The following is a 14,805-nucleotide window of genomic DNA, read 5'->3' on the forward strand; positions in this document are numbered from 1 at the left end:
TCCCAGGGTGTGGCAAAGGCTACATATTGATTTTGCTGAGTTAGAAGGACAGCAATTGTTCATTGTGATTGATAGCCATTCGAAGTGGGTTGAGGTATTTTCAAAATGGAAAATAACAAGTAAAACATTGGACATTTTACGAAAATTATTTTCTTCATTTGGCCTCCCTGAAGAGCTTGTTTTGGATAATGGACCACAATTTCATTTAGAAGAATTTGCACAATTCACAAGCAAAAATGATGTGAAACATACCAAGGTTCCACCATACCATCCTGCTTCGAATGGTGCAGCAGAGCGCACTGTACAAATTGTAAAACGTGCCCTCATAAAACAAATGTTAGATCCAAATCCAAGGAAATGACAGTTGTCATTGGATCACAAATTGGCTAATTTTTTGATTACATATCGAAATACTCCTCATACAACTACTGGTAGAACACCAGCAGAGTTGTTTCTCAAATGACAGCCACGAATCAGATTCTCATTGTTAAAGCCAAATTTGGCACAGTCCGTAGAAGAGACAGAAAGAGAATCATGATAGAGGTAGAGTAAAAGAGAGAAGTGTGAAATTAAACCAGAAGGTGAGAGTGAAGAACCATCACCATAAATGGTTAAAGTGGTTACCAGGAAGAGTGGTGAAGATATGTGGTCCTCTCACATATTTGGTAAAGATGTTTGATAATGGACAGGTTAGGTTTGTTCATATTGATATTTTACCTACAGACATGGAAGGAGTTGAAGGTGGGAATGATTCAATTATTTCTGACTCATCAGATAGTTTTGATACACCAGTAGCAAATCCTAAATCCAATGTACTGGAAACAAATCCAGGAGAGAATCAGAATGAAAGTCTGAGTCCGAGTCAGGAAAACAAAGAGCCTGAAGTTAGAGTGAGTTCAAATGAAAATCAAGGAAATTCCGTGGAGGAAAACGTTCCTCAGGATGAGCCTCGAATGAGTTTAGATTCGAGATCATGTTTGGAAGGTTCTGTTCGAGAGCGAAGGTATCCTCTTTGAAACAGAACACAAGTGGTAAAGTTAAATTTGTAAATATGGAAAAAAAGTTTATATCTTGTGTTATGTATAAACATGAAAGTTATGTATGATGTTTGTTATATTATCATCTTCATTAAGGAGGGAGAAGTGTAATGTCTGTAAGCTTGTAATGTTTGTAGCTCCACCTGTGGATGTGGACGTATTGTGTACTGCAAGTGCAGGGTTAATAATAAACAGAAACAGGCAGATTTCTGGAGGCTTCCAAGAGAGCTGCCTGCCATGTTAGGAGCTGTGTGTGCTGTGCTCTGTGAAGATGTCACACTTGCCATCATTCCAAAGGGGAGAAACAATGTGGAGAATTCCTCACCAACCCCCTTTCGTCTGGTCCAGGAAATCACACTTGGCCCTGATGTGGAACTCATCAGCCCAGGTACACACGATGTTGACCAACTTGGGAGGCTTTGGCCCCTTTCCAGAGACCGCCTCTCACCCGGGCCACCCAGCTCCAAGATCACAGCCCACCCCCGTCCTCCAATCCATTTCACATTCAACAACAAAAACTTTTATTCATATAGCGCCTTTAACGTAGTGAAATGTCCCAAGGCGCTTCACAGGAGTGTTCTGAAATAAAAATTTGACACTGCTCCATGTAAGGAGATATAAAGTGGTAGGTTTTAAGGAGCGTCTTAAAGGAAGAAAGAGAGTTACAGAGGCGGAGAGGTTTCGGCAGAGACTTCCAGAGCTTGGAGCCCAGGCAACAGAAAGCACGGCCACCGATGGTGGAGCGATTAAAATCGGAGATGCAAAAAAAAAAAATTGCAGGAGCGCAGACATCTTGCGGGGTTGTGGGGCTGGAGGGGATTACAGAGATCAGGAGGGGCAAGGGCCATGGAGGGATTTATAAACGAGGATGGGAATTTTGAAATCGAGGTGTTGCTTAACTGGGAGCAGAGGGGGTGATGGGTGAGCGGGACTGGGTGCGGACACGGGGCAGTGAGCACAGGGGTGATGGGTGAGTGGGACTCGGTGTGGGTTAGGACACGGGGCAGCCGAGTTTGGGACGAGCTGGTTTATGGAGTTGAAACCGAGACTCGATGCAATGGAACCTACATTTCCCAATCAACAGACAACCGGGAAACCCGTCTCCATCGGCTTCAGCACTTCTACCAGGGAGACAGCGAAACGGTTGACGGTGCAGCCATGAAACCAGTGGGAGAATGCAATGGCGGTTTATTCAGGTCTTCATCCTGACACTGCCGAGATCGGCAGCCTGAGATAGTTTCTGTTGTTTTGACACCACTCTCGCTGTGGTCTCCACAGGAAACTGTTGTGGTTCAAAACACACTCCCAGTCAATGAATATTTTGCAACCGTCAAATATTGTGCATTGTTGTACAGTGCTGGCTCTGGGAAATTGTTGTTTAACCGTCAGTCAGTGAAATGGCCACCTGACCACAAAAGGTCCCCTTCCTGAAACTTGATTGCATAATCCAGGCCCACATTCCTAGTGCAGTACTGAGGGAGTGCCGCACTGTCGGAGGGGCAGTACTGAGGGAGCTCCACACTGTCGGAGGGGCAGTATTGAGGGAGAGCCGCACTGTCGGAGGGGCAGTACTGAGGGAGCTCCACACTGTCGGTGGGGCAGTACTGAGGGAGCTCCACACTGTCTGAGGGGCAGTACTGAGGGAGCGCCGCACTGTCGGAGGGGCAGTACTGAGGGAGCGCCGCACTGTCGGAGGGGCAGTACTGAGGGAGAGCCGCACTGTCGGCAAGGCAGTACTTAGGGTGCACCGCACTGTCGGAGGTGTCATCTTTTGGACGAGAAATTAAACCGAGGCCCCGTCTGCCCACTTTGGTGGACGTAAAGATCCCACAGCCACTTATTTCAAAGAAGATCAGGGACAGTTCTCCCCAGAATCCTGGGGTTAATATTTATCTCTCAACTAAAAACAGATGATCTGGGTCATTATCACATTGCTGTTTGTGGGAGCTTGCTGTGTGCAGAATTTGCTGCTGTATTTCCGACATTACAACAGTGACCATACTTCAAAAAAAGTACTTCATTGACTGAAAAGCCCTTTGGGACATTCTGAGAAGATGGGAGAGAGAGAGAGAGAAGTCTCTTTTCAATTTTAATTTCGGAGGACTTTCTCCTAAAACCTGATCAAATCCCTGGTGACTCGACCCTTTGTCATCGGAGCGGCTGAGGGAAGGGGGTTGGGTGGGAAATAGCAATCTCGCAGAGTTCTGCGTAACTGCCTCTGTGGGGACTGTGTGTGTACGGCACTCTGTCTCAAAGTCACATTTCCTCCACCTGTACAGAGTTGAAGTGCTTCGAAATAGTTCAGATATCCTGTTGCAGTTTATAGTTGGCGAGTGAGTGAGGGGGCGATGGTAACATGCAGACTCAGCTATAGCTTGTTCTCAACTTCCCCAACACAAATGCAATGGTTTCAAAATGCATGCGAGAGATATATATTAACAAAAAACTGGGCAAAAAAATTGTTAAAAATCACATCGTACATGACTCTTACAATTCACTAAAGATTATTCAAAGTATATAGAATTACATAGAACAGGTCATTTGGCCCCACAGGTCTATGCCGGCGTTTATGCTCCACACAAGCTTCCTCCCACCTCTCTTCATCTCATCACATCAGCATATTCTTCTATTCCCTTCCAACAGTGCGGCGCTCCCTCAGTACTGTCCCCTCCGACAGTGCGGCACTCCCTCAGCACTGCTCCTCCAACAGTGTGGCGCTCCATCAGTACTGCCCCTCCGACAGTGCGGCGCACCCTCAGTATTGCCCCTCCGACAGTGTGGCGCTCCATCAGTACTGTCCCTCCGACAGTGCGGCACTCTCTCAGTACTGCCCCTTCCTCAGTGCGGCGCGCCCTCAGTACTGCCCCTCCGACAGTGCGGCGCGCCCTCAGTACTGCCCCTCCGACAGTGCGGCACTCTCTCAGTACTGCCCCTCCGACAGTGCGGCGCGCCCTCAGTACTGCCCCTCCGACAGTGCGGCGCGCCCTCAGTACTGCCCCTCCAACAGTGCAGCGCTACCTCAGTACTGCCCCTCCGACAGTGCGGCGCTTCCTCAGTACTGCCCCTCCGACAATGCGGCTCTCCGTCAGTACAGCCACTCCGACAGTTTGGCGCTCCCTCAGTACTGCCCCTCCGACAGTGCGGGCTCTCTCAGTACTGCCCCTCCGACAGCGCGGCGCTCCCTCAGTACTGCCCGTCCGACAGTGCGGCTCTCCCTCAGTACTGGTACTTGGAGTGTCAGTGTGGATTATGTGCTCGAGTCTCTGGAGTGGGGCTCGAACCCACGACCTTCTGACTCGGAGGCGAGAGTGCAAAATTGACTGTCGTGTTTTCTACCTTACAACAGTGGCTATGCCTTTAAAAAAAGTACTTCATTGGCTGTAAGCGCTTTGGGATGCCCTGAGCTGGTGAAAGGCGCTGGAGAAATACAAGCCATTTCAGAATCCATTTTGACTTTGGTTATCTAAGATTATAAAAACAGTGTGGGAGGGCGAAGATTTGGTATTGGTGACGGTGAGGGACAGGGCAGTCCAGAATGAGTCAGCACCGTCAGGGAGAGGAAGGGGGGGGAACCTACCAACTCATTGAAGTGGCTTGCAAGCCATTTTGTCAGGTGCCCGCACTAAGTATATTGCAACAACCTTCGTCGTCATCTACTTGTATTTATATAGCGCCTTTAACGTACTAAAACGTCCCAAGGCGCTTCACAGCAGTGTTATGAGACAAAATATTGGACTCCGAGCCGCATAAAGAGAAATTAGGGGCAGGTGACCAAAAGCTTGGTCAAGGAGGTAGGTTTTAAGGAGCCTCTTGAAGGACGAAAGAGAGGTAGAGAGGCGGCGAGGTTTAGGGAGGGAGTTCCAGAGCTTGGGGCCCAGGCAACAGAAGGCACGGCCACCGATGGTGGAGCGATTATAATCAGGGATGCTCAGGAGGGCAGAATTAGAGGAGCGCAGATATCTCGGGGGTTGTGGGGCGGGAGGAGATTACAGAGATAGGAAGGGGCGAGGACCATGGAGGGATTTGTAAACAAGGATTAGAATTTTGAAACTGAGCGTTGCTTAACCAGGAGCCGATGTCGGTCAGCGAGCACAGGGGGTGATGGGTGAGCGGGACTCGGTGCGAGTTAGGACACGGGGCAGCGAGCACAGGGGGTGATGGGTGAGCGGGACTCAGTGCAAGTTAGGAGACGGGGCAGCCGAGTTTTGGATCACCTCCAGTTTACGTAGGGTAGAATGTGGAAGGCCAGCCTGGAGTGCGTTGGAATAGTCAAGTCTGGAGATGGATGAGGGCTTCAACAGCGGATGAGCTGAGGCAGGGGCGGAGACGGGCGATGTTACGGAGGGGGAAATAGGCGGGTTTAGTTATGCTGTGGATATGTGGTCGGAAGCTCATTTCAGGGTCAAATATGACACCAAGGTTGCAAACAGTCTGATTCAGCCTCAAAGACATAAGTTGGGGAGAGGGATGGAGTCGGTGGCTGGGAAAGCAGCAGGTATTGCTGCTGACAATCAGATACGCTCGTGATCGGTAGGTTCAATGGGTAGTAGTTCTGAGATGCAAAGTGCTGGGCTCCTCATAGTCCCTCTTTACTCACAGGGTCACTGATGTTCTGATTCGATTTAACGATTTGCCAAGTAGATACAATTAAAGTAATTGGGCGGAGGTTTAGAGGGGATTTGAAGGGAAATTTCTTCACCCAGAGGGTGGTTGGGGTTTGGAATTCACTGTCTGAAAGGGTGGTAGAGGCAGAAACCTTCACCACATTTAAAAAGTACTTGGATGTGCACTTGAAGTGTCGTAACCTACAGGGCTACGGATCGAGAGCTGGAAAGTGGGATTAGGCTGTATACTCTTGGTCGGCCGGCACGGACACGATGGGCCGAAATGGCCTCCTTCCGTGTTGTAAATTTCTATGATTGTATGATAAAAGTGTATAGATATAATTTTAAATCTCTTTTTGCTGCATTTTGTTCTAAACATTTAAAGTGTAAATCAGTCTGCTCCGACCCATCGCTTCTAGGAAGTGGGTGAGGCAGCGAAAGATGTGAGATTGATTAACATCTAACATTTAGAAAGCGTGACCTTAGAAATCACGACCAAGCTTTGTGTGTTTCTGGTTTTCATTTATTTAAATATAGCTGATTTACTGTTGTCTTGCACGAGGCTGAAACCATATAGTCCTCAGGGGACGCGCACATTGGAGGGTACAGCCATCAGTCATCGTGTTAAGAACATAAGAATTAGGAGCAGGAGTAGGCCATTCAACCCCTCGAGCCTGCTCCGCCATTCAGTGAGATCACGGCTGATCTTCGACCTCAACTCCACTTTTCCGCTCAATCCCCATATCCCTTGATTCCCCCAGACTCTCAAAATCTATCGATCTCAGCCTTGAATATATTCAGAGACTCAGCATCCACAGCCTTCTGGGGCACAGAATTCCAAAGATTCACCACCCTCTGAGTGAAGAGGTTTCTCCTCATCTCAGTCCTAAATGTCCGACCCCTTATCCTGAGACTGTGATCCCTGGTTCTACACTTCCCAGCCCGGGGGGAAACATCCTCCCTGCATCTACCCTGTCGACTGTGAGGGTGCTCCCACTGAGCTGAGGCTAACGCACATTAAACCGAGGCCCCGTCTGTCTGCTCAACACGATCCCATGGTGCTATTCAGACAGCAGTCCTGGTGTGGATTAACCGTCATCTCGATTGTTATTTTGGGGTTTTGAGTTCTAAAGGGCTGCTTGCATGATCAGCAACAGTGACATCAGAACATAAGAAATAGGAGCAGGAGTCGAACATTTGGCCCCTCAAGCCTGCTCCGCCATTTAATAAGATCACAACTGATCTGATCATGGACTCAGGTCCACTTCCCTGCCCACTCCCCATTATCCTTCACTCCCTTATCGCTCAAAAACCTGTCTATCTCCACCGTAAATATATTCAATGACCCAGACTCCACAGCTCTCTGGGGCAGAGAATTCCACAGACTCACGACCCTCTGAGGGAAGAAATTCCTCCTCATCTCAGTACTGAATGGATGACCACTTATTCTGAAACTATACCCCCTAGTTCAAGATTTCCCCACCAGGGGAAACATCCTCTCTGCATCCACCCTGTCACGCCCCCTGAGAATCTGATACCTTACGAAGTGACCGCACTTCAAACTATCTCAGTATGTGGGAAGTGGATTGGGATGTTTCAAAGGTGCTATCAGTTGCTGCTCCTGACCCAAGGAGCCTCAGGGGAGAAAGAGAGGGCGTCACCCTTCTTCATTTCAATCTGCCTCTGAGCAGAGGTCGCACACAAAGGAACAGATCGCAGCAGGACACAGTCATGACATAGAGTGACCCAACTCTCCCCTCCCAGTGTCAGCTGTGGCTCAGGGGGCAGCACTCTCGCCTCTGAGTTGGAAGGTTGTGGATTTGAGTCCCACTCCAGGGACTTGAGCACAAAAACCTAGGCTGCACTCCCAATGCAGTTCTGAGGGAGTGCTGCACTGTCGGAGGGGCAGTGCTGAGGGAGCGCCGCACTGTCGGAGGGGCAGTGCTGAGGGAGCGCCGCCCTGTCGGAGGGGCAGTGCTGAGGGAGCGCCGCATTGTCGGAGGGGCAGTACCGAGGGAGCGCCGCACTGTCAGAGGGGTGGCGCTGATGAAGCGCTGCACTAACGAAGAAGCGTAAAAGTTCCCACGGCCACTATTTTGAAGATGAGCAACGGAGTTCTCCCCGGTGTCCTGGTAAACATTTATCCCTCAACCAACATCATTTAAACAGATGATCTGGGTCATTATCACATTGCTGTGTGTTGGAGCAATGAAATACGAACTCCGATGGTAGTTTTAATTTTTTAATCTTGGCAGAGAGTAACAAGCTGCTGGCTGATTACCAGTTCCTTTGTCTTACTGAAACCACATGGCCAAAATGGCTGTATTTATACCTGGATCAATTTACAGAAAAGAACTCGCCTTCTTTGACCTTATTGGCTCACTACCCAAGGTCCGAAAATGTCAAGTTGATTAATGGCTTAATGCAACATGCTACCACTCACGTAGCATCTCTGACTTGTTGTCTGTGAATTTTCACAGCCTGTTTAAATGCAGCCAGTTTGAATTCTCTATCACTGTGTGCATGTTAGTTGTCGTGTTTCCCGCATTACAACAGTGACTACACGCCAAGCAGTACTTCATTGGCTGTGAAGCACTTTGGGACGTCCGGTGGTGATGAAAGGCGCTATACAAATGCAAGTCTTTCTTTTCCTCTCGCCCTATTGAGAGTGCAGCCGGATTGGAATTTGGTGAACTTAATCTAGTCTCTCTTCGCTCGACACTTTCAGTCCCCAGCTTCCTGTTTTGTACTTAGTCACTGACTGCCTGTCCCATGGATTGTGGCATGGTCATTCTCAGTTCCTCACGCTTATTTCTCAGTCACTTGCAAATGGGGAAACAGCGAGAGAAGGCGGAATTATACATCGTGCATCTGGCTGTGCAGCTAATGTTTCAGCAATAACTTGCCTTTATACAGCACCTTTAGCCGAGTAAAACACGAGAATTAGGAGCAGGAGTCGGCCATTCGGCCCCTTGAGTCTGCTCTGCCATTCAATGAGATCAAGGCTGATCTTCGACCTCAACTCCACTTTCCCGCCCGATTCCCATATCCCTCGATTCCCTTAATCTCCAAAAATCTAACGATCTCAGCCTTGAATATACTCAACGATTGAGCCTCCACAGCACTCTGGGGTAGAGAATTCCAAAGATTCACCACCCTCTGAGTGAAGAAATTTCTCATCTCAGTCTTAAATGGCCGGCCCCTTATCCTGAGACTGTGACCCCTGGTTCTAGACTCCCCAGCCCAGGGGGAAACATCCTCTCTGCATCTACCCTGTCGAGCTCTGTAAGAATTTTTTAATGTCCCAAGACGCTTCCACAGGAGCAATTATCAGATAAAATTTGACACCGAGCCACGTAAGAAGATATTAGGGCAAGTGACTAAAAGCTGGGTTAAAGAGGTAAGTTTTAAGGAGTGTCTTAAAGGAGGAAAGAGAGGCGGAGAGGTTTATGGAGGGAATTCCAGAACTTGGGGCCCAGGCAGCTGAAGGCACGGCCACCAATGGTGGAGTGATGGAAATCTGGGGATGAGCAAGAGGCCAGTATTGGAGGAACGCAGAGTTTTGTTCTCCGTATTTAAGGAAGGATATACTTGCACTGAAGGCAGTTGTGAGAAGGTTCGCGAGGTTGATTCCTGAGATGAAGGGGTTGTCTTATGAGGAAAGGTTGAGCAGGTTGGGCCTGTACTCATTGGAGTTTAGAAGAATGAGAGGTGATCTTACTGAAACGTATAAGATTCTGAGGAGGCTTGACAGGGTAGATGCAGAGAGGATGTTTCCCCTCATGGGGGAATCTAGAACTAGGGGCTATAGTTTCAGAATAAGGGGTCGCCCATTTAAGATGGAGATGAGGAGGAATTTCTTCTCTTAGAGGGTTGTGAATCTGGAATTCTCTGCCCCAAAGAGCTGTGGAGGCTGGATCATTGAATATATTTAAGGTGGAGATGGACAAATTTTTGAACTATAAAGGAGTCAAGGGTTATGGGGAGCGGGCGGGGAAGTGGAGTTGAGCCCAAGATCAGATCAGCCATGGTCTTATTGGATGGTGGAGCAGGCTCGAGGGGCCGAATGGCCGACTCCTGCTCCTATTTCTTATGTTCTTATCTCGGGGGGGGTTGTGGGGCTGGAGGACATTACAGAGATAGGGAGGAGGCCATGGAGGGATTTGACCACGAGTGTGAGAAATGTTGAAATGGAGGCGTTGCGCTACAGTGAGCCAATGTGGGTCAGTGAGCACAGAGGTGATGGGTGCACGAGGTGAGAAGGAGCCCGATGGGGGGTTTTAAATGTAAAGCGAGCTTCCGCTGAGACGGGAATGTGAAGCTGCTGCCTCGTTTCCTGGAAGCAGCTCAGCCTCTCTTCGGCTGAGAAAATATGACACTAAAAACCAAGAGATGTCCCTGATAGGCAAAAAAAATTAACAAATGCTTATTTAGCTAATCTCATATCCTGTTTGGCAAATATTCAAAGCGCCTTTCTCAATATTTGATATCATCACATATTTCTTTACATTTCTAGCTGGCAGGTTCAAACTTCGCTCACCGTCTCTCTCCTCCCCCTCTCCTGAAGACTGTGTGACTGTCGCTGTACTCTGGCCGGCCTCCCACCCTCCACGCTCCGTAAACTTCAGCTCATCCTAAACTCAGCTGCCCCGTGTCCTAATTCACACCGAGTCCCGCTCATCCATCACCCCGTGCTCGCTGCACCGTGTCCTAACTCGCACCGAGTGCCGCTCACCCATCACCCCCTATGCTCACTGCCCCGTGTCCTAACTCGCACCGAGTCCCGCTCATCCATCACCCTGTGCTCGCTGCACCGTGTCCTAACTCGCACCGAGTGCCGCTCACCCATCACCCCCTATGCTCACTGCCCCGTGTCCTAACTCGCACCGAGTCCCGCTCACCCATCACCCCGTGCTCGCTGCACCGTGTCCTAACTCGCACCGAGTCCCCCTCACCCATCACCCCCTGTGCTCACTGCCCCGTGTCGTAACTCGCACCAAGTCCCACTCACCCATCACCCCCTGTGCTCACTGCCCCGTGTCGTAACTCGCACCAAGTCCCACTCACCCATCACCCCCTGTGCTCACTGCCCCGTGTCGTAACTCGCACCAAGTCCCACTCACCCATCACCCCCTGTGCTCACTGCCCCGTGTCCTAACTCGCACCAAGTCCCACTCACCCATCACCCCCTGTGCTCACTGCCCCGTGTCCTAACTCGCACCAAGTCCCACTCACCCATCGCCCCCTGTGCTCGCTGACCTACATTGGCTCCCGGTTAAGCAACGCCTCGATTTCAAAATTCTCATCCTTGTTTATAAATCCCTCCCATGGTCCTTGCCCCTCCCTATCTCTGTAATCTCCTCCAGCCCCACAACCCCCCGAGATGTCTGTGCTCCTCTACTTCTACCCTCTTGAACATCCCTGATGATAATCGCTCAACCATTGCCGGCCGTGCCTTCTGTTGCCTGGGCTCCAAGCTCTGGAATTTCCTCCCGAAACCTCTCCGCCTTCCTCTTTTTTAAGACGCTCCTTAAAACCGACCTCTCTGACCAAGCTTTTGGTCACTTGTCCTAATAAGAACATAAGAAATAGGAGCAAGAGGAAGCCATTTGGCCCCTTGAGCCTGCTCTGCCATTCAGTTAGATCATGGCTGATCTTCTACTTCAACTCAACGTTCCCGCTCGATCCCCATATCCCTTGATTCTCTTAATATCTCCTTAAGTGGTTCAATGTCAAAATTGTGTTTAATAACGCTCCTGTGAAGCACCTTGGGACGTTAAAGGCGCTGTATAAATGCAAGTTGTTGTTTGTGTTGTCTATCAGCACCTCCTCCAACTGTGTATCAACCACCATCACAGCCCAACCATAGTATCTTCGCGGCAGTGCGAACTGTGTACAATATATTACTGGGTGTGGTTAAGCATTGCTAAAACTTATTTGCTTCAAAACGATTTTCCACATAAATCTGCAGTATTTTTTGGGGGGGGTTGTGAAAATCCAATTTTGTCCAGGAATTACGTTTTAGTTGCTTACCTAAAATCATGTACAAAGGTGTACACACATCACATTCGTGATGTCAGCATTTGAGCTGGATGCTGATCGTTAAACGTGTGACTCCAGGCATCAGTCAAGGTGTCAGCCGCGGCTCAGTGGGCAGCACTCACTCTCATCTCTGAGTCAGAAGGTCGTGGGTTCAAGTCCCACTTCAGAGACTCAAGCGCAAAATCCAAGCCCACATTCCCAGTGCAGTACCGAGGGAGTGCTGCACTGTCGGAGGGGCAGTACTGAGGGAGCCCCGCACTGTCGGAGGGGCAGTACTGACGGAGCCCCGCACTGTCGGAGGGGCGGTACTGAGGGAGCGGTGCACTGTCGGAGGGGCAGTACTGAGGGAGCACCGCACTGTCGGAGGGGCGGTACTGACGGAGCCCCGCACTGTCGGAGGGGCAGTACTGAGGGAGCCCCGCACTGTCAGAGGGGCAGTACTGAGGGAGTACCGGAACTGTCGGAGGGACAGTACTGAGGGAGCCCCGCACTGTCGGAGGGACAGTACTGAGGGAGCCCCGCACTGTCGGAGGGGCAGTACAGAGGGGGCGCCGCACTGTCGGAGGGGCAGTACTGAGGGAGTGCCGCACTGTCGGAGGGTCAGTACTGAGGGAGCGCCGCACTGTTGGAGGGGCAGTACTGAGGGAGCGCCGCACTGTCGGAGGGGCAGTACTGAGGGAGCCCCGCACTGTCGGAGGGGCAGTATTGAGGGAGCCCCGCACTGTCGGAGGGGCAGTACTGAGGGAGCGCCGCACTGTCGGAGGGGCAGTACTGAGGGAGCGCCGCACTGTCGGAGAGCAAGTACTGAGGGAGCGCCGCACTGTCGGAGGGGCAGTACTGAGGGAGCGCCGCACTGTCGGAGGGGCAGTACTGAGGGAGCGCTGCACTGTCGGAGGGGCAGTACTGAGGGAGTGCCGCACTGTCGGAGGGGCAGTACTGAGGGAGCACCACACTGTTGGAGGGGCCTTACTGAGGGAGCGCCGCACTGTCGGAGGGGCAGTACTGAGGGAGCACCGCACTGTCGGAGGGGCAGTACTGAGGGAGCGCTGCACTGTCGGAGGGGCAGTACTGAGGGAGCGCCACACTGTTGGAGGGGCAGTACTGATGGAGCGCCGCATTGTTGGAGGGGCGGTACTGAGGGGGAGGGGCAGTACTGAGGGAGCGTCGACTGTTGGGGGGCAGTACTGATGGAGCGGCGCACAGTCGGAGGGGAAGTACTGAGGGAGCGCCGCACTGTCGGAGAGGCGGTACTGAGGTAGCTGAACATTCCAATCCGAAAACCACAGTCCCTGTCACAGGTGGGACAGATAGTCGTTGAGGGTAAAGGAGAGTGGGATTGGTTTGCCGCACGCTCTTTCCGCTGCCTGCGCTTGATTTCTGCATGCTCTAGGCGATGAGACCCGAGGTGCTCAGCTTAGGGCAGTCTTTGGCCAGGGACTCCCAGGTGTCGGTGGGGATGTTGCACTTTATCAGGGAGGCTTTGAGGGTGTCCCTGTAACGTTTCCTCTGCCCACCTTTGGCTCGTTTGCCGTGAAGGAGTTCCGAATAGAGCACTTGCTTTGGGAGTCTCGTGTCTGGCATGCGGACAATGTGGCCTGCCCAGCGAAGCTGATTGAGTGTGGTCAGTGCTTCAATGCTGGGGATGTTGGCCTGGTCGAGGATGCTAATGTTGGTGCGTCTGTCCTCCCAGGGGATTTGTAGGATCTTGTGGAGACACCGTTGATGGTGTCCAGCGACTTGAGGTGTCTACTGTACTGATTCCTGGATTGGCTGGACTGACATATGAGGAGAGACTGGATCAACTGGGCCTTTATAAATTGGAGTTTAGAAGGATGAGAGGTGATCTCATAGAAACATAAAAGATTCTGACGGGACGGGACAAGTTAGATGCGGGTAGATTGTTCCCGATGTGGGGATGTCCAGAACCAGGGGACACAGTCTTAGGATAAGGGTTACATCATTTAGGACTGAGATGAGAAACTTCTTTACTCAGAGAGTTGTTAACCTGTGGAATTCCCTGCCGCAGAGAGTTGTTGATGCCAGTTCATTGGATATATTCAAGAGGGAGTTAGATATGGCCCTTACGGTTAAGGGGATCAAGGGGTATGGAGAGAAAGCAGGAAAGGGGTGCTGAGGGAATGATCAGCCATGATCTTATCGAATGGTGGTGCAGGCTTGAAGGGCCGAATGGCCTACTCCTGCACCTATTTTTTATGTTTCTACATGGTCCATGTCTCAGCCATACAGGAGGGCGGGTATTACTACAGCCCTGTAGACCATGAGCTTGGTGGCAGCTTTGAGGGCCTGGTCTTCGAACACTCTTTTCCTCAGGCGGCCGAAGGCTGCACTGGTGGTGGTGTTGAATCTCATCAACAATGTCTGCTCTTGTTGATAAGAGGCTCCCAAGGTATGGGAAATGGTCCACGTTGTCCAGGGCCGGGCCGTGGATCTTGATGACTGGGAGACAGTGCTGTGCGACGAGGTCAGGCTGGTGGAGGACCTTTGTCTTACAGATGTTTAGCATAAGGCCCATGCTTTCGTATGCCTCAGTAATTACGTCGATTATGTCCTGGAGTTCAGCCTCTGTGTGTGCGCAGACGCAGGCGTCGTCCGCGTACTGTAGCTCGATGACAGAGGTTGGGGAGATCTTGGACCTAGCCTGGAGACGGCGAAAGTTGAACAGGTTCCCACTGGTTCTGAGGGAGTGCTGCACTGTCGGAGGGGCAGTACTGAGGGAGTGCTGCACTGTCAGAGGGGCAGTGCTTAGGGAGCGCCGCAAGATCGGAGGGGCAGTACTGAGGAAGCGCTGCACTGTTGGAGGGGCAGTACTGAGGGAGCGTCACACTGTCGGAGGGGCAGTGCTGAAGGAGCGCCGCACTGTCGGAGGGTCAGTACTGAGAGAGTGCCGCACTGTCGGAGGGGCAGTACTGAGGAAACGCCGCACTGTCGGAGTTGCCACCTTTTGGAAGAGATGTTATACCGAGACCTCTGTGTGAGAGTGTGTGTCTGTGAATGTGCGTGTGTCAGGGTGAGGGAATTTGCAATATGGAACAAATTACAGAAACAGGCTCCGACATTCTGCGATGTTTCCCAGCGACAGCACCACGATAGACTGAGCTTGT

Source organism: Pristiophorus japonicus, chromosome 20 (assembly GCF_044704955.1).
Source record: "Pristiophorus japonicus isolate sPriJap1 chromosome 20, sPriJap1.hap1, whole genome shotgun sequence".
In the NCBI taxonomy this organism is placed as follows: domain Eukaryota; kingdom Metazoa; phylum Chordata; class Chondrichthyes; family Pristiophoridae; genus Pristiophorus; species Pristiophorus japonicus.